The sequence below is a fragment of the Solanum dulcamara genome, chromosome 6, assembly GCF_947179165.1.
Source record: "Solanum dulcamara chromosome 6, daSolDulc1.2, whole genome shotgun sequence".
NCBI classification, from domain to species: domain Eukaryota; kingdom Viridiplantae; phylum Streptophyta; class Magnoliopsida; order Solanales; family Solanaceae; genus Solanum; species Solanum dulcamara.
Genome location: NC_077242.1, coordinates 65,935,508 through 65,955,935, shown reverse-complemented (window position 1 = coordinate 65,955,935; position 20,428 = coordinate 65,935,508).

Sequence of the window (20,428 nt, the reverse complement as noted above, 5' to 3'; positions counted from 1 at the left end):
AGAAATTCTTTTTCAGTTTTTCACCAATCTCTTTGATAAAGGTAACTAATCAATTTCTCTAACGTACAATTGGATTCTTAGTCAATAGAATCTATAGAAATTAACTTGGGGGAAGGTTTTGCCCTGATATTAATGGTGAAGAAAACCCTAGTTGAGTGATAGGATCTTGAACTTGGCCAAGGGTTAGTACTTGTGTTTAATCCAGGTAAATTAGGCCAAAATCATTGATTTTGTGCATTAATGGTTTGTTTTAGACCAAGAACAAATCAAAAAATTAAATCCGGAAGGGAAAAACTTAGGTTCTTTTAGGGCATTCAGGCTTGGTTTCAAGATAGGTGATGGTTTATTTTTCCTTATATATTATGTATGCCTGTTAACTGCATTGATAGTATTGCATGCATGTATGTGAATAGGGAAAGAGGGAATTAACCTTATGAAATAACTATTTATGCTCAATTGCATGCAATGAACATGTTACTTGATTATGCAGGTGTGTGTACTATTTATTATTGATTGTAATTGTGATTTTGGTTGTTGGATCGGGTACCACATCGGTACATATTAGATTTGATATCATACTTGTATATATTGGATCAGGTACCACATTAGTACATATTGGATCGGGTACCATACTAGTATATATTGGATCGGGTACTACGCTGGTACATATTAAAATGGGTGTCGCGCCGATGCATTAACTATTTGAACGGGTGTCACACCGTCACACTAACAGTTTGGGTATGGGTTCCATGAAACGACCATTGTTGACTGTTGCATTTATTATTGAATCAGTGAAACTGTATATTGTTCATAAAACGGTAAATTAATATTGTGTATTTGTATATATGTTATTTTATTATATTTTGGTTACTTGTATATATTCCACTTATTGAATTAGCCTCGTGATCCTATCAGTACATTATTGTTGTGTGTATTAATACTGCACTTGCTCTTTTTTTGTTTAGTATAATGCATCTACAGGCAACTACTGACAAACCTCAGTTAGGAGATCGTTGATTGCAGAGTTTAAGGATGAGACATTTCTTTTAGGCTACCTTGAATTCTTCTCAGTTTTAATCCTTTTCTTTCGTACTTATACTATTTTCAAACTTTGTTTGTGTTTATTATTTCGGAGTTGCATCCCCTTATCTTATACCCTTTTATTCAAGAGTTATGGTATAATAACTTTCAGATTCCAGGGGTATTTTCCACATGTTTAGTATCATTATTCGAGATTTTGGGAGCTCAATACTTTTCTTATTTAAAACTATTTCCACTTCTTTAAATATTTTTTATATTAAGTATGCTTAGATTTTGGGGCATATTATTGCTTTTCTAACCGGGGGTTAGTTTTGGGGCCATTCAAGGTGGTTGGGGTCATAACAACAACATAAGTTACACTATTAAACCTTGAAATGTTTTTAATTCTTATTATTTTGTTCATTTCAGCTATGGACATTTCTTAAGGGAATCGGCCTTACCAGATTCTTCTTGAAGTGTCTTATAATTCACTCTTACATAGGTGATTTTTACATAGGTTATCCCATAGATACACCATTTGATAAACCCTGTATCAAACTTAGTAAGTAGAACTAACATATTATCCTTTGACTTTACATACTTAATTATGATAATTCCACTAGAGAGTGGTTGTCCAATATTATTGTGTCTTCATTGTATGTGATGAGACTTACCAGTATTGTCATGCCCCCAGAGGGTACCATAGACGTGGATGGCACTTGAAGTCTATTGTTGGTCCCCAAAAGAACCACTTGGTCCAATCACAGATTCATTTAATCACATTCTATTAGCAGAAGATTAACTCACAAGAATACTACTGTTAAATAAGGCCAAAGGCCAACTATCTATCAGATCAACAACTAGTAAGAGTGAAACTAGTTGAAACGAAACAAATCAACATCATCAACACTCTAGTCTATGAAGCCTCTATCAACAATCTAATAGGTGTCAATGACAGGTTCATGTCTACCACAAATCAGATAAAGGAAAGCTAACTCAAAGCTGAAAAGACAACTATGATATCCTCCAAAAATAGGAAGGACTCAACAACTAGTTAGAAATGAATAAATCCTCAATGGTGTGCCTGTTGATGATATCTAGTACCTTTCACTGCATCATGAAATGATGCAGGACAAATGGCGTCAGTACGTAGAATGTACGAGTATGTAAAATGACAGAATGAAACATGCATCAAGGTAGAATCAAATTACTCAAAATCTCAACTCAAAAGAAGGAAAAATTAAATCAAGATGTCCTAAGTCTAAAACATTATGATTTAGACAAGATAAATCATATACCATCCAATCCAATCCATTTCAATCTGACTCAGAGTACTATCAAGACCTATATGGGAGTTTCTCTTATCCGAAAACTATCACTTATGATCCAGTGATAATACAATAAACCAATGTTATTGCCACATTCTTCCATACCTTGCTAGGGTAGGAATGAATCAACAATCATTGATCCATAACCAATCAAGTCCTATCATGTCAGGACAGAAATTTGGGAAACATCCAACTTTAACGGTTTGATCCTCTCCTATATTTGGTGACATAATTATTGGGTTCGAGTTATTACTTACTCTTACCCAATTCAATACTCGATACTCCTCCCAAGACTCAATGCTCATAAAAATCTATCCAATCAATTCAATCTAGTCATTTCAACAAGTCTCTTTTGGACCCTTATTAATTCATTAATTCTATCACAATCAAACCTCTCGACCGATCATACTATCCAATCAATCCCAATCACATTTTCAAGAGTAGTTTAGCTATGTATTTATGAAAAACTCCAAGACTATCAATTCGTCAACACTATCAATACTATCATCATGATCACATTCCAATCACAATCAAACATTCACAATTTAAGGCTCTAGACTCAATCTTAGAATGAATACAACTCACTATCAAATAACATGCCACTAGGGTTTGAGTAACAAGTAGTTCAATTTATGTGTTCAAGGAATTTATTTGTAGGAAATCAATATTTTATCAAAAATCAGTAAAACATGTATATTTTTAAGACAATAATTTCTCAAGAAAAATAATTATGGAGACTCAATCCGTTCATAATCAATCTATCACAATCATGGGCACGTGGAGGAATAAAATCCATATTTTAGTTTAGTCTTACATACCTGGACTCGAAGAAAAATCAAGGATTCTAAGAGCTTGAACCCTAGTCTTTCTCCTCATCTCCAATCCTCCCAATTTGTATTAAATGTTAATGAGAGAGTAATGCGTTTAGGGTAATATTAAGGGACTTAATTTAGTCCTAAATCATCAGGGTTTTAGTCTAAGAAGGGTGGGAAAAGATCAATCTACCCTTCGTTAAAAACTGAATATGGCCATCTACGAGTCATAGGCACGACTCATAGAAACTTCTACAGGTCGTCCTCTTCGATCGTGGAATTGGGATGGAAAATATTGGGGTCTACAACTCGGTTCTATGAATAGTCAAAGACTCAATGATTCGTAGATTCAACTCGTCCTGTGTGTCCTCAAAAATTAGAGAAACTAAGTCTCTGAACTTTTCATACGAGCCATTATTACGAATCGTATACTCCTCGATGGGTTGTTGACTTGACTCGTAGGAATGACATTTAGGGTTCAAAATTTGGCTAAGTGTCAGAGGTCTCTACAAGTCATTTCTATGACTCGTTATCCTTTCTACGGATCATCTATTCAACTCGTAGTCGAATTACTGTGGCTTATATTCTTCAGAAGTTACACCTCGACCCTACGACTCATTCTTGCGGGTCGTCGACTTCTCTAGGATTTGTTAATAGAATTGTTAACTCACTTTTAGACTTGGACAGACTTCAAAACTCAACGCCACCACTATGAGTCCCTCCTACGATCCGTAAGAGTTCCTACTACTCGTAGGTTGACTCGCACACATAGGCACAACTCATTTTTTCTCAATCTTTCTCATGGTTGCCGAACTTAGTCTAGGCTAGAATAACACCGGGTGTTATAATATCTCCCCCTTGGGATCATTCATCCTCGAATGAATAATAAACCAAGGATGGAATCAAGGAACAAATAAGAATCATGACTCAATCATTCAACCAATAAAATGCCCAAAATAGTTTACTATTCAAACTCAAGGATGGACTTACCAATTCAAATCAAGAAAAGAGGCATTACCTACAACATTCTCATCGATGGGCACGAATAGATGTGAATATTTCACTTTTATATATTACTCATCTTCCCATGTGGCTTCCCCAATAAATTGATTTCTCCATAAGACTTTGACTGAGGCAATGTCTTTGGTCCTCAATTTGCGAACCTGACAATCAAGAATTTGGATCAAAATCTCTACATAGAACAAACTATCTTTAACTCCTATACTATTAGTGGGGACTACCAATGAAGGATCTCCCATGCACTTCTTCAACATCGAGACTTGAAATACCGAATAAATGGTAGCTAGCTCAGAAGGTAACTCCAACTCATAAGTGACACTTTGAATCCTCATCATAATCTGGTACGGACCAATGTATCGAGGACTAAGCTTTACATTCTTTTCAAACCTCATGATGCCTTTCATGGGTGATAATTTCAAGTACACCCAATCATCCACCTCAAAATATAAGTCTCTCCTTCTCACATTGGTGTAAGATTTCTAGCGTCTTTAGGCTGTCTTTAGCCTCTCTCGAATAACCTTCACTATATCCATACTTGGTGAACAAAATCAAGCCCAATCAACTCAACTTCACCAAATTTAAACTACCCAATTGGTGATTTACACTTCTCCTATAAAAAGCTTCATAGGGAACCATCTGAATATAACTAGTATTGTATGCAAACTCTACGAGAGGTAAATGATCATCCTAATTTCCTTTGAAGTCAATTCCACATGCCCTCAACATATCCTCCAATATTTGGATTATGCGCTCTGCTTGGCCAACTGTATGGGGATGAAAGACTGTACTAAGATTCATCTTTGAACCCTGTCCTTTCTGAAAGGTTTTTCAAAATTGGGAAGTGAATTGAGCTCATCTATCTAAGATGATGGACAAGGGAACCCCATGAAATCTGACAATCTCCTGAATATACAATTTTGCATAATTCTCTACGGTGTCAATAGTCTTAACTGCCAATAAGTGGGCTGACTTAGTCATTCTATCAATAATCACTCAAATCGAATCATGCTGCTTTAAGGACTTCGGTAACCCTATAATAAAGTCCATATTTATTATCTCCCACTTCTATTCCAAAATCTCTATATTTTGAGCTAACCCACATGGCCTTTGAGGCTCAACTTTAACCTATTGGCAATTTAGGAACTTGAAAACAAATTCAACGATATCTCTCTTCATTCCACTCCACCAATAGACTTCCCTCAAGTCATGATACATCTTTGTAGAACCAGGATGAATAGAGTATCTGGAACTATGCATTTTGGCCATAATCCTTTATCGAACATCATCAACATCTAGGACACACAATCTATTCTGGTACCTCAACACACTATCTCTCCCTTTGGAGAAAACCATTACCTTTTGTTTGTGAACAACTCCCTTCAACTGAAGGAGGACGGGATCTTGGTCTTGCTTCTCTTTCACCTTTGCCACAAGGGAGGCTGCAGACCCATTCTGAATATTAAGTCCACATTTATTATTCTCCTTAAGCTGAACTCCCAATCGAGCTAATCTATGTACCTCTTTAGCCAATTCTTTCTTTCCCTTCTCTATATGGGCAGTGCTACCCATAGACAACCTGCTAAGTGCATCTGCAACAATATTAGCTTTACCTTGGTAGTATAGAATGCTCATGTCATAATCCTTAACCAACTCTAGCTATCTCTTCTGTCTCAATTTGAGTTCTTTCTGACTGAAGACGTATTGCAAAATCTTATGATCGGTGAACACATCAACATGCACTCCATACAAGTAGTGGCACCAAATTTTAAGAGCAAATACCACAGCTGTTATCTCAAGGTCATAAGTTGGGTAATTTCTTTCATGAATCTTAAGCTGTCTTGAAGCACGGGTTATCACTTTTCCCCTCTGTATCAACACATAGACCAAACCACCTCGATATGCTTCACAATATATTACAAAATCCTCTATTCCATCGGGCAAAGTCAAAACAGTAGCATTGGTCAACTTGATTTTTAGTTTTTGGAAACTCTCCTCGCAAGCATCGGATATTTGGAACTTAGCCTTCTTTTGGGTCAGCTTGGTCAATGGTGATGATATGGATGAGAATCCCTATACAAACCTTCGGTAATAGCCTGCCAAACCCAAGAAGCTTCTTATATCCATTGGAGATGTAGGCCTGAGCTAATTTTTCACTGCCTCAATTTTCTGGGTATCAACCTTAATATCATCTCCAAATATAATATTGCCTAGGAAAGCCACTGATGCAAGCCAAAATTCACATTTGGAGAATTTGCATACAATTCCTTGTCTTTCAGAGTCTGGAGGACAACTCTAAGATGGTAGGCGTGCTCTTTCTCATTCTTGGAGTAGACCAGAATGTCATCAATGAAGACAATCGCGAACATATCAAGATACGACTTAAACACTCAATTCATGAGATCCATAAAGGCTGCAGGTGCATTATTCAATCCAAATGACATGACCAAGAACTCAAAATGGCCATAACGAGTACGAAAAGCTATCTTTGGGATATCACACTCGCTCACTTTCAACTGATGGTAACCTAATCTTAGGTCTATCTTTAAGAAACAAGTGGCACCTTGAAGTTGGTCAAACAAATCATCTATTCTGGGGAGAGGATATTTGTTCTTTATGGTAACCTTGTTCAGTTGCCTATAATCAATGCACATTTTAAGGGACCCATCTTTCTTTCGCCAAATAGGACAGGAGCACCCCAAGGTGAGACACTCTGCCTAATGAATCCTTTATCTAACAAGTACTTCAATTGTTCATTCAACTCTTTCAACTCAAAAGAAGCCATTTTATATGGCGAAATAGAGATAGGTTGCGTATTAGGAAGGACATGAATCCCAAAGTCGATCTCTCTATAAGGAGGGACTCTGGGCAGATCCTCAGAAAATACTTCAGGAAACTCGTTAACAATCGGAACTGACTCAAGGAATGGAGACTCAACATTATCATTTTTCACTTACACGATATGATAAATAAACCCTTTCAAGATTAACTTTCTGTCCCTAAGGTAGGAAATAAATTTTCCCTTAGGCACGACAGTACTACCTTTCCACTCTATGATAGGCTCATTCGGGAATTTGAATTTAACAATCCGAGTTCTACAATCAACAGAGGCATAACAGGCATAAAGCTAGTCCATCCCAAGAATCACATCAAAATCAATTATGTCCAACTCAACTAAGTCAGCCAGGATATCCCTGTGATAGATTGATACAGTACAATCCCTATAGACTCTCTCAGCTAGACAGACTCACAAACAAGAGTAGATATATTAAAGGGTTCTAGAAGATACTCAAGAATTTTATCAAATCTACTAGCCACATAAGGAGGCACAAAAGATAGTGTAGCACTCGGATCCATTAAAATATAACAGTCAAGAGTAAAGAGTTGAATCATACCCATTACAATATTTATGGAGTTCTCCTGATCTTGGTGACTACTCATGGCATATATATCTTTGAATGGGTTGGAACAGATTTACTTCACCAACTTATGGCATATATATATTGGCCTTATAAAATTGTGAAGAGGATTAGAGATGTAACTCATGAATTGGAGTTACCTTCTAAGTTAGACGACATTCGTCAGGTGCTTTATGTCTCGATTATCGAAGGAGTGCTTGGGATATCCTTTGTTGGTAGTTCCCATTGATAGTGCTAAAATCAAGGATAGTATGTCCTATGAGGATAATATGAAGACCAAATATCCACTTCTATTTGTGCCATCAATGATGATGTTGAAAGTAATGTCATATTCTTGATTCAAGTTGATGTCTTCTTTCTTGAGTTCGACGGTTGATCATCTAGATGTTTGAATAATTTGATTGATAGTGTTTCAATGTTCTATATGTGACTAATGATGAGAATGTTGAAGGTATTGTCCCTACTCTTGACTTGAATTGATTTTTCTATTCTTGAGTCTGAATAATTCATTGTCTAGATTGTTTGATTTGGTTGATTAGGTGATTGGATTGAGTCTCGATTGTTACTCATGCCTTGAGTCCATCTCTAGTTGCTCTTCATTTGAGGATGAATGATTCCAAGGGAGAGATAATGTTATACGCAATAAAATTACCAAAATACTCCTAAATGAAAAAAAGCTTACACAATGAATCATCCTTAATTTTTTTGGCCAATCCAAGGCCGAAATATCAATCAGGAGGAAAATAATGTGGAAATGTGGTCTCGATTGATTTTAGGCCAACCAGATCAAAAGATAATTTTTTGAGACAAAAGCAGCCTAACGAAAAGAGAGCGTCATAAATACGCATCCCTGACTTGCCCCCACCTAGTTTATTTTCTCACTTTGTTTAGAAAATGCATTTGGAAAGTGCATTTTATGTGTTGTGTGACTTTTATACATAAATAGCATTTGACTAGTCCGATTTATGTGTAATTTTTCTTATGTTCTTCAGTTTTAATCAGTGATATTTTAGTCTTTTCCCATATTTTCCAAACTTAACCAAACCCATTTTGGGACAAAAAATCAATCCCTTATTAGTTTCTAAAGGGTGTTTTCTCTCATTAACACCCAAAACTTTTGAGAGGAAGGATTGGAGAGAAGAGGAGAAGTTAGGGTTCTCTTTCAAGGTTCTTAGTCAAGGTAAGTTCTTCTCCATAGATTTCAAGCTTTCCAATAGACATTTGTTCGTCTATTCCTGAATCTCTAAGGGAAATGTTGAATCCTAACAATAGGGTTTCCAATAAAACGAATCCAAGAATTTCAAAAAAGGGTCTCTTGATTGTCCTTCTTCAAACTAGGATCTTTCATCAAGATTTGTGGAGCTTTAAAGGTATGTAAGTCTATTCATAGCATTGGATTAAGTTCATCCACGCGTCCTACATCTAATTTTTATTGATTGTTGAAATGAGTTAAATCTAACCTAGTTTCTTAAATTCTAAAAGAGTTAATTTTTTTTATTGGGTTTCATATAATTATGTAATGAGATTATTGTTGTTCATGTCTAATTTTCTGTGAACTATAATTGATTTGATAATTATGAATTTTCAATACATATTTTATATATATATATATATATATAGAGAGAGAGAGAGAGAGAAAGAGAGACAGAGAGTCTAAATGAGTATGAGGGTCGAACATTATTGATCAAAATTGAGAAAGAGTTTTGACAAGCTGTGAATAATTTTTGAAAGCATATTTTACTGAAAAAGCATGATGATTTAAGATGAGACTGAGTTTTGAAATGGGTCCAATGAGACCAGATGAGATGATTTGAATGTTTTACCTGATAGATATGAGCATCATATCTTTTGAGAGTAGTATCGATCACCGATTTGAGTAAGAGTATAGTTACAAGTCAAATCCTATGAACTACATAGCCAGCGTAGGATGGAGGGTTCAACCTCTTAAGTCCCAAAATGATGGACTTTTATTAATTATGGATCCAATGATAGTGACTTGTCCCTTACCATCACAAAGTATTGAACTGGTGTGGCAAGGACACCGCTTTGTTGTACATCACTCGCTCATATGGTGATGGTTGTTGGTTAGAGAAACTCCCTAATGATAACACAAAATGAATGATTTGATTTGATTGAGATTCCATACAATTGAGTCAATTTCAAAAACTATGATTGAGTCGATTGAAAGACACTACATATTTTAAAACTTGCATCTTTATTGAGTTGAGTTATTTTCAGAGTTGAGTTCCTTAAGTCGAGTTGAGTATCTTTGAGTAGGTTCCCTTTCAGCTATATTACATACTAATACATTTCATGTACTGATGTCATTTGGCTTACATCATTTCATAATGCATATAGAAGTATTAGAGATCCTCAATAGGCGCATCATTGAAGATCATTTCTACTCTCAGTTTTTGGTGAGTCCTCCTTACATCCAAAGGCACTCTTGAGTTATTATCTTTTATTTTGAGTATTTTCCTCGAGGTAGCCATGAGCTTGTCATTGGCACCTTCTTGATAGAGATAATGGCTTCATAGATAGATAGATGATAGTGTCGAGTAGATGTTTTGGTTTTCAAAAATATCCTTATGATATGGAGTTGATTTGAGATTTGTTTTAAATACATCATGCTTCTCAAAATGTTGATTTGTTTAGCCCACTTTAATGTCTTTTAAATTTATGTTGAGTCTTTTGCTAAGTGATTGAATGTGTGATCGGATAAAGTGGTTGCTTGGGGACCAACAATGGTCTACTGGCCATGCCTAGGGGACCCTCTCGGGGCTTAAAAAGATACCTAACTCTAGTTACATGCCTTAATCAACCACTTTTTTCACTATTTGGTTTCTACTCCTCTAACTCCATTTTTCTAGCTCTAGGATCATTCTATGAATCATAGCTTACCATGCCTCAAATCACATTCCCTCCTATGGTAACACTAATCATTTAGAGACATAACTTTCCTCTTGCTCTAGCTTAACACATGATTCATATGAACGAGGGTGCATTCTTTCAAATCAATAGACTTGGGCACACTAATCAACTCCTCTTAAGCCTAGTATAGTATCTTCAACCTCTGAGTACTTTATCTGAAAGCAACTCATCAATAAGGATCTAAGCTTTACTATTCAAACCACCTTGAGTATGAGGGGTAGTCGAATAGATTTGAGCAATGCACAAAATAATAGGGAACTTTAATAGAGTTAAACTCTATTACACGAACTCAAAATATGAAAGAAGTGAAATAATTTCTAATGTCCTATAGCCCCCTGATTATAAGTGTGGTGCATGATATACCCATAAGAAAGCCTCTACTAGATACGGATTCATAGACACTCTTGAACTCTTGAAATCTATGCTCTGATACCTTATTTGTCACGCCTTGGGAGGGTACCCTAGATGTAGAAGGGACTTAGAAACCATTATTGGATCCCAAGCGAACCACTTGGACTTCTCACACATTCATTCATTTTTTTATTTTATTTTTTAGTCGAAATTTTCCTCATTATATAAAGCAGAAAGAAAGAACAAGTACAAGGAGGGGACATGAAAAGACTTACCTCCAAAAATAAGATGGATGAGAAGCCGACTTTAAGGTCGGCATACTTATCCGTGATACAAAGGTGCTATCTATGTACTAGAAAAGCGGTAAATCTATGAGAGGACTCCTCTCAGTACAATGAAACTAAGAAGAGAAGGAATAACTGAGGGAGGATCGATTTTCCCTAAATCCAAGATCAGCCTCACAACTCCAACACAAGGCTCAAGGTCAGTACAACTAAACCAGGAGACACACAACGGTGACCAAAATTGAAAACTAGTTTCATTTTTGATAGCCATTGAGTGCGGCTCCAAGCATTGGGTGTTGTGTTGCTGGTCTAGATTTTTGTTGATTGCATCATGCATATGTATGAAGGGTTGTTGCATCTCTGTGGATGGATATGGTATGTTGGAGTTTGCATAGTTGGAAAGGCTTATCTCCTTCCAAGTTGTTGTGACTGTCTTCTCTACAGCTGTATGTTGGTCTGTGAAACTACTGCTGTAATGAATCCTATGGAAGTGCTGTTGCAACTCCAACACTAGGTTCTATTTTGCAGGATACCTGCACAAAGAGACAGACAGCAAGAACCTAAGAATTCTTGATGGCTGTTGGATGGATTTCCTAGTGTTGGATGCTATGTTGCAGGAGCTTCCAAATCTGATATATGTTGAGAGATTGTTGTTGTTTGTTGTGTAGAGTGTTGGAAATTGTTGTTGTTGTTGTGTGATGGAATTTGTATATTGAATCTGCATGTTTTTGAGGGCTGTTGATTGCTTCTGGCATCTGCTGCTGCTGTTGAGCTGCTGCTGCCACTCCATTCACAAGGGAGGTTTGGGTAGCTATAAGGATGAAAAAGGCCTCCACTTGCTGCTGCAAAAGTGCTGCATAGCAGAAATAATGGAAGGTGAAAGCAGTTGAAGTGTGCATGTTCTTCCTTCCAGGTTGCAAGTTGTGCTGCATGTTGAGGTGTTTTAGAGTTGTAAGTTGCTTGTTGATGAGTACTGTTGACTGTTGCTGTGATTGTGTGTTGCTTCTGACAACTGCTGCTGCTGTAGAGTTTGCTGCTTCTGTTGTAATGAAGAATCTACATTGTATGTTGTTGAAAGCTTTCAGGTACTGCAGAAACTTAAGATTCCTAGCAACTGCTGCTGTAAAACCTTTGCTTCAGATGTTGGTGTAGTTGTTGGTCCACATTGGAGGAGCTTCAAGGTCTAATGCTGCAATTCCACTACAAGACTCCAAGTTGTTGTACTCCAGCATCCCAGATATCCATATTGGTGCTGAGGTTCTGTATCCATCACAGCTATCTTGTTGGTTTCTTGATTATGTGTTTATAGTGCATAAGGTCCAAGAGTAACTTCAACTTCAGTGTTGCAGCTCCTCAGTGTACCTGCACAAGCAAATAAACAAACAAGGGCCTCCAATAGTGCTGTAACTTGCAGTGAATCTAGCCTGTTGCCTCTCTGTATTGTAGTTGCTGCTGACAAGGTAACAAACCAAGCAGCCCATTGTTGAATCCAGAGTTGTATTGTTGTGCCTCTTTGAATGGAGTTTCTGTCAACTTTTGCTACTCCTGTTGTTGCTGCTATAGCCCATCTGTTGCAAGTATGTCTGCACAAGTAAAAGAACAAGAGGAAAAGTACCTCCAAGACTTCTACACAGCAGAAACTGTGCTGTAGTTCTGAAGGTCCATTGTGGACTTGTAGTTTCTCCGTCTGTGCTGCATGTTGCTGGAGTTGTTGAGTGTTATGGCTTGTAAAAATGTCCCCAACTTTTACGTGCTTTAATGTATCTCCAGCCACCTGCAAATGCATAGAAACAAGCCAACAAGAACAAAAACAACTAGACACAAACCTTAAGACGGCTAACTTTTTCAAGGTCGCTCGACTAATGTCTCTAATTATCCGTTTGAGCTAAAACTTCTTGGGCTTTGCAATTACTCTATTTTCTGTAGTCCTACAACATTTGGAGGCCTGGAAACTCCAAATTACAAATTGCTCCCTCATTAGGCTTAAGTCGGCTAACTTTTTCAAGGTCGCTCGACTAACGTCTCCAATTATCTGTTTGAGTTGAAACTTCTTGGGCTCTGCAAATACAGTATTTGCTGTAATCTTACAACTTTTGGAGGCCTTTTTCACAATCTGGAAGCTCCAATTTGTGAAATGCTCCATCTTGAGACTTAAGTCGGCTAACCTTTTCAAGGTCGCTCGACTAACATCTCCAATTATCCTTTTGAGCTGAAACTTCTTGGGCTCTGCAGGAGTTATATTTGCTGCAATCTTGCACAATCTGGAGTCATTTTGGTGTAGCATGGTGTATTTGTTGAATGTTGCTGGTTGCTTTTGGTCTGTGTTGCTGTTGCTGAGTGGCTGCTGCTGTTGATCAGTTGCAGTCACTGTTGCTGCTGTATTGTGGCATATGCAAGTGATAACTACTCTAGCTCTTACTTCTAGCAGTATGTTCTTAGTTCTACTAAAGCAGTAAACAAGGGAGACTCTCCCCTTACAATGGGAAATAACTAGGTGGAATAAGAAGAAATAAAACAGAATACTCATAAAAAGTCTATTACACATTGAGAATGAGATCAGTCAAGAGGATAGTTTGATCCTTTTCAGAGTTTTCCTTCTGAAACTTGCCATTCCTAGCTTGTCCATCTTGATGTAGCCTTTTATTTCCTGTGGTAGCTGCTGGAGATTGTAGAAGTGTTGTGTATCATTGAACATGTGGCTGCATTTTGCTAAGGTATCTGCAGGATGGTTTGCTTCTCTGAAAATATGTTTGCACTGAAAGAGTTCCAAATGTTGGACCAAGGACTGTAGCTTTGTAACATATCTATGAATGCTCCAAGGTGGCTTGAGGTCTTGTTTTAGCCACTTAGTCAATAATTCAGAGTCCACTTCCAATATCACTCTATTATATCCATGTTGAAGGCACCAATTGAGGCCAATAATTGCTGCCTGCACCTCTGCTTGGTTATTAGTACCCATTCCCAATGGAGTTGCAAAGGCATATATTAAGTTACCATTGTGGTCTCTTAATATTCCCCCTACTCCAATTTTCCCAGGGTTGTCTAATGCACTCCCATCAGTATTCAATTTCATAATGGGAGATGGAGGTCTGACCCACATAACTTTGGTCACTCTCATGTCTTGTTGACACTGTTCTATCATAGGAACCAGTTCCTTCCAGCTCTGTGGCCACTTAATGTAGGGGTAAGCAGTGTGTATCAGCATGTATAGGTCCTTGACTATGGAGAATTTAACTCTAGTAGTACTAGATTTTTTTCCTCCATATTTACTTGCACATCTATTCTTCCATATATGCCAACAAACAAAGATAGGAGTGGCTTGCAACATGAGTTTATGAACCTCATTATTGGCCTTGGCAGTCCACCACTTCATCAGGATGCTTCTCAGTGGGGAGGTCCCTTGTATTATTCCCTATGAGCTAGAGAATTGTTGCCAAATATGTTTGGCAAAGTTTCCAGAGGCAAATATGTGATCTACATTGTCCAATCCTGGTCTGTAACAACAAGAACATGCTGCTGGTGCTGCTCCAAACTGGATAAGTTTATCATTAGTGGGGAGTTTCTGTCTCACAGCTCTCCATAGTAAGAAAAATACTTTGAAGGGAATGTTAGCGTGCCAAGTGCATCTTCAATCAGGGTCTTGGCTCTTTTCTTCCTAACTATTTCCCAAGCTGATTTAGAAGTGAAGTTACCATGTGAAGTCAACTTCCAGCAAGCTTGATCAGCTGTGTTAGAATGATGGTCTACCTCAGTACTTAGTATCTGCTGCACCAGTTGAGGAGGGGCATATTTTCTGATTTTCTGCACATTCCACTCCCCATTCTCCATGTAATCAGATACTCTACTATTGTTGAGTCTAGGTAGATGGTTGTTATGATAAGCTAGGGGGCTAATACCCAGCCAATCATCCCACCAGAAGTTGCATGTACCATAGTTGATGTGCCAGTGTATATGCGGCTCAATATCACTTTTATTAGCCATCATGTGCTTCCACATAATAGACTAACCTGTGTTCCATTTTTTTATAATAGGATTAGCTCTTTGGCAGTACTTAGCCTTCAGAAACTCTCCCCATAGTGTCTTCTTGGATTTGAAAGTCCACCATTATTTGTACTGCAAGGCTAAGCACACATCTTGTATATTTTTCATACCAATACCCCCTTCCTCCACAGGATAGCTGAGTGATATTTCTTCTTCTCTTTTTCCCACCCCCAGAAAAAGTTAGCTATGAGGTTTTTAATCTGATTGATAGTTGTAGCAGTAGGTCTGATCACAGACAACAAGTGGATTGGTAAAGATTGCAGCACTGATTTCACCAATGTTGCTCTGCCTCCAAAGCTCAGTACTTTATTCTGCCAGCCTCTAATTTTGCTTATAACTTTGGACACCATACCTGTATAGTATATGATTCTCTGTCGTCCAATGTAAACTGGACAGCCCAGGTAAGTAATGGGACCATGTGTGCACTTGAAGCCTGTGATCCTGCCTATCCTATCAATAATATCAGGATTGGTATTAAGAGGAAGCATGTACTGGCTCTTGTCCTTGTTGATTAGCTGGCCTGAAGTTGTTTTATAAACCTTCAAAGTCTTGGTAATAAGAGTCATGGAAAAGTTGTTTGTAGCAGTGAAGATGATCACATCATCTGCAAAGCTCAAGTGGTTCACTTGTGGACCCTTTCTTTCCATATGGAATCCAGTATATAGGTAGTGTTGGTTAAGATTATTCAGCATCCTGGATAACACTTCTGCTCCTATAATGAATAAGGCAGGTGATAAGGGATCTCCTTGCTTGAGACCTCTTGTTGAATGAAAAAATCCATGTCTTACCCCATTGATGATGACTGAATACCAGTTGTTAGACATGATCCTCCATACCATATCAATAAATACTTCTCCAAATCCCATCCTTCTCATGACTATACAAGTGAAGGACCAAGAGACCCTGTCATATGCCTTAGCCATATCCAGCTTAATCACTACATTGTCCCCAACTGTGGGCCTCTTAATGTTGTTAATAATCTTCTGAGCCAGCATTATATTTTCTGAGATGCTCCTACCTTTAACAAATCCTGACTGATTGTCAGAAATGAGCTGAGGTAGAATGGGAGCAAGTCTGAGACAGAGGAGCTTGGATATGATCTTGCTAGTGAAGTTGCTGAGGGAGATGGGCCTGTACTCTGACAGTTTGTTGGGGTGTTCAGTTTTAGGAAGTAGAACCAAACAAGCATGTGATATGTACCTGGGAATACATTGACCATTGAAGAAGTGCTGCACCAGTTCAATCAATGGAAGACTTAAAATAAAAAGACAATTTAGTGGACAATCCCAATCAAATAATATAGCTCATGGAAAAAAATCCATGGGCCACCAAATCAAACTCCAATCTATGTCATACAAATAGTCTTACAAGAATAATTCGAGGATATAAAAGTACTCAGTCAACACATCACTATCTAGTCTAGAAGCCTCTATCAGCTGTCTAGGTGGTACCAATAATAAGTTCATGGCTACCTCAAATCAACATGAAAATAAAGACTAAACTCAAAGTAGGAATAACATAAGTGGTATCCTCTGAATGTAGGGGAGAACTCACCAATCTGGTGAATATGAACAGATCCTCAATGGTGCACTTGTTGATGATCTCTAGAACTGTCTGCATCATGAAATGATCCAGTCCCAAATAGATGTCAGTGCATGGAATGTACGAGTATGTAATATGGAGGAATGAAACATGCGTCAAGGTAGAATAATACCAGTTTTTCTATGAACTTTTTTCTTGAACAATTGATTTAAACTACTTATTTGATAAATCCTAATAGTATTTTGACTAATAATGGATATATATGCCAAAGGATTAAGTCTAGAGCCTTGAACTTATGAATGCATATGATTGTGATTGGGATGTGAGCATAATGATAGTTTTGATGGAACTTGATAGTCCTTTATATCTTCATAATTGAACTCAATTGAATGGTCTCAGCTGAATGTTGTCATAAATGATTCTCCCAACTACTCTTAAATGATTGGGAAGGATTGGATAATTGATTGGTTGAAAGAATTGATTGGATAGAACCGATGAACTAAAAAAAGTCCATATAAGACTTCTTGATTGGATTGATTAGGATTGATTGTTTTATGAGTATTGACTCTTGAGAAGAGTATCGAGTACCAAATAGATAGTAGTGGGTAACAACTTGAACCCAATAGCTACGTCATCAAATATAGTCGAATGTTTCCCTACTTTATTGTCCTAAAAAGATATGACTTGATTGATTCTTGGATCCAAATTGGTAGATTTGTTTTTTACCCTGGAAAGGGATTGGACGATTGTGGAAACAACAATGAACCTGTTGTACGATCACTAGCTCAAAAGTGATTGTTGTCAGATAAGAAAAACTCTCATATAGGTCTTGATAGTACTTTGATTTGATTGGATTGGATTAGATTGGTTGGATTATACATGATTCGTCTCTGTCTAAACTTCACTTTAGCTTTAGACATATAACTTCTTGATTGAGTTTCTTACTCTTGATTGTGTTACTTGAGTTGATGTTATTCTACCTTGATGCATGTTTCATTCGGACATATTACATACTTGTACATTCGATGTACTAACGTACATTTAGACCTGCATCATTTCATGATGTAGAAAAGATCCTAGAGATCATCAACATGTATTTCTCGAATGATCTGTTTGTGTTCAGTTGATTGGTGAGTCCTCCCCTGCATTTGGAGGATACTACTTATATAATTCCTTCTTTGAGTTCATTCTTTTTATTTGATTTGAGATGGCCATGAATCTGTCATTAACACCACTTAGATAGTAGATAAAGGCTTCATAGACTAGATAGTGATGGGTTGATTGAGTATGTCTTTTCCTTGAATTGTTATTGTCAGAATATTCTCATGACATAGAGTGGAGTTTAATTTGTTGGACTATGGCCTTTCTTCCTTAAGTTAGTTTGTTCTTTAGATTTTCCCACCTAATTGTATCTTTATTTTAAGATTTCACTGATTGAATGAAGGAATGGATGTATGACCAGGCCAAGTGGTTCTCTTGGGAGCCAGTATTGGTTTCTAAATGCTGACCATTTCTAGGGTACCCTTCTAGGGCTTGACAAACTTGGTATCAGAGCACAGAGTTCAAGTGTCCTAGGGTGCCTATGAGGTCATATTAGTACGGTCTTATTTATGGTTGTGAGGGACCCACTTCTATAAATGAGAGACTATTGACATTTTAAAAAAGTTTTCTTTCTTTCATATTCTACATTGTGAGACAGAGTTGTTCTCTAAGAAACGTATTCATATTTATGCATTTCTCAGATTCGTTCAACTACCCCTCATACTCAAGGTGGTTGGAACAATAAAACTCAGAACCTTATTAATGAGTTACTCTCCGATATAGTCTTTCAAAGTGTAAAGAGATTGCATCAGACTTGATAGGAGCCGATTAGTGTGCATAAGTCCATTAATTTGAAAGAATGCACCCTCATTCATATGAATCATGCGTTGAGCCAGAGCAAGATGTATTTTCATAGTCCCTTCTCTAAAACCTTGTTTCAGATGTTATCTAGAGAGGAAAGTTATGTCTCTAAATGATTAATGTCCCCACCAGATAGAATGTGATTTGAGGCATGGTAAGCTATAATTTGTAGAATGATCCTAGAGCTAGAAAGATGGAGTTAGAGGAGTAGAAACCAAATAGTGAGAATGGTGGTTGATTGAGGCATGTATCTAGAGTTAGTTATCTATAAGGTAAGTAATAGAAGTCAAGTCCCTTTGACTTTGACTAAAGATGTATTAAGTATCATATAGCTTTCATAATAGAAGGTAGAGGAAGAGTTGTTGGTTAGAATAAGTTAGAGTAAACTTAAACTTAGAAAGGAATTATGTTAATGTGTTAGTTTGTTAGTAAACACAACTTATATATGTGGTGGACCGAAGAGTGGAGTAGTGATGAATTGGTAGATATGAGCTGGAATTATGATGTTGTAGGAAAAGCCCAATGATATTCTTAGGTTCATGAACATATCTAGGCAAGGAGGTATAATGAATGGCTAAATAGCACCTAGGTTGTGAAAGGAGATGTGGTGATAGACTATAATTAGAAAACTGTGAGATAGAAATCAATTACTTATCATGAGGTCTTAGGTGGGTGTTTTTTTATTTCACCTAGTAATTATAAGATGGTATAGTATGCGATAAGTATGTAAGATATATGTTGGCACTAAACTCTAAGATTGAATTTCAGATAAGTATTATGAACATGAGTTATCATTATGAGAGTGATAATATTGGTTTTAAAAGTTACTCTAATAGGATTAACATAGCATATGCGAAAGGTTAATATGTTTACATACAAGAAGTGTGATGCTATGAGTATGGTGTATGTGTCCTTTAGAGGAAAATGGTGAATTGGGGCTAAGTCATTAGGTGAGAAAAGGCCTAAGATGTGTATCCAAGATAGTATATAGTAGTATGAGGCTTTAAATTTATGATTTACTATGGGTACTTAAATAGTATAAATGAGTTGTCAATGTGGAGCCGGCTGATGTAAGCATTCCTTATCATCTTTAAGAGTTGGGTCGATGGGGGTTATATATAGATGATGATGAATCTCCTGTTATAATTCATTTTTTTCTTCAGTCAGATGTATGAGAGCCCAGAAATTGAGTGTTGGCAGACTAAAAGAAGAGGTTAGATCATAAGATTTATAGAAAGAGGCTATGTATGCTAACAAGAGAAGCAAGTATAGAAAGATGCCTATAAAGGTAAAAGGAAGCTAAAAGTGGTATCTCAGAAGAAAGTCCTATTATTAGTTTCATCACTTTGAGTATAGTGTAACAAGAGAGTTTAAGTATTCTTATAGATAGTGATGCCCCGACCATGTGGAGAGTTGTTCTTATAGCTTAGTAAAAAAGTATGTTTGTATGTCTTTGTGTAAGAGCTCATGCAATAGTGGAGGTAGAAGTGTTAAAGTAGGCTTGACAATTCTTAGACGTTGTTGAGGTAGTTAAAGTGATAGGCTTAAGTGTGTGGTTGTCACTATAAGACTGATGGTAGTAGGCTATTGATGACTTTTAGGTGATTATATTGGGTATTTGTATGAAGTAGTGAGAATGAGTAGGATTCTATAAGTAAAAGGTCCCGATAGAGGTATAGAGTATGAATTAAAGGGTTAGATTTGTATAAGTATGATGATCTTAGGACTAGTATGTTACACCCCACGCTCTTGAGCTCGGAGTGTCTCCTAAGATTCTTAGA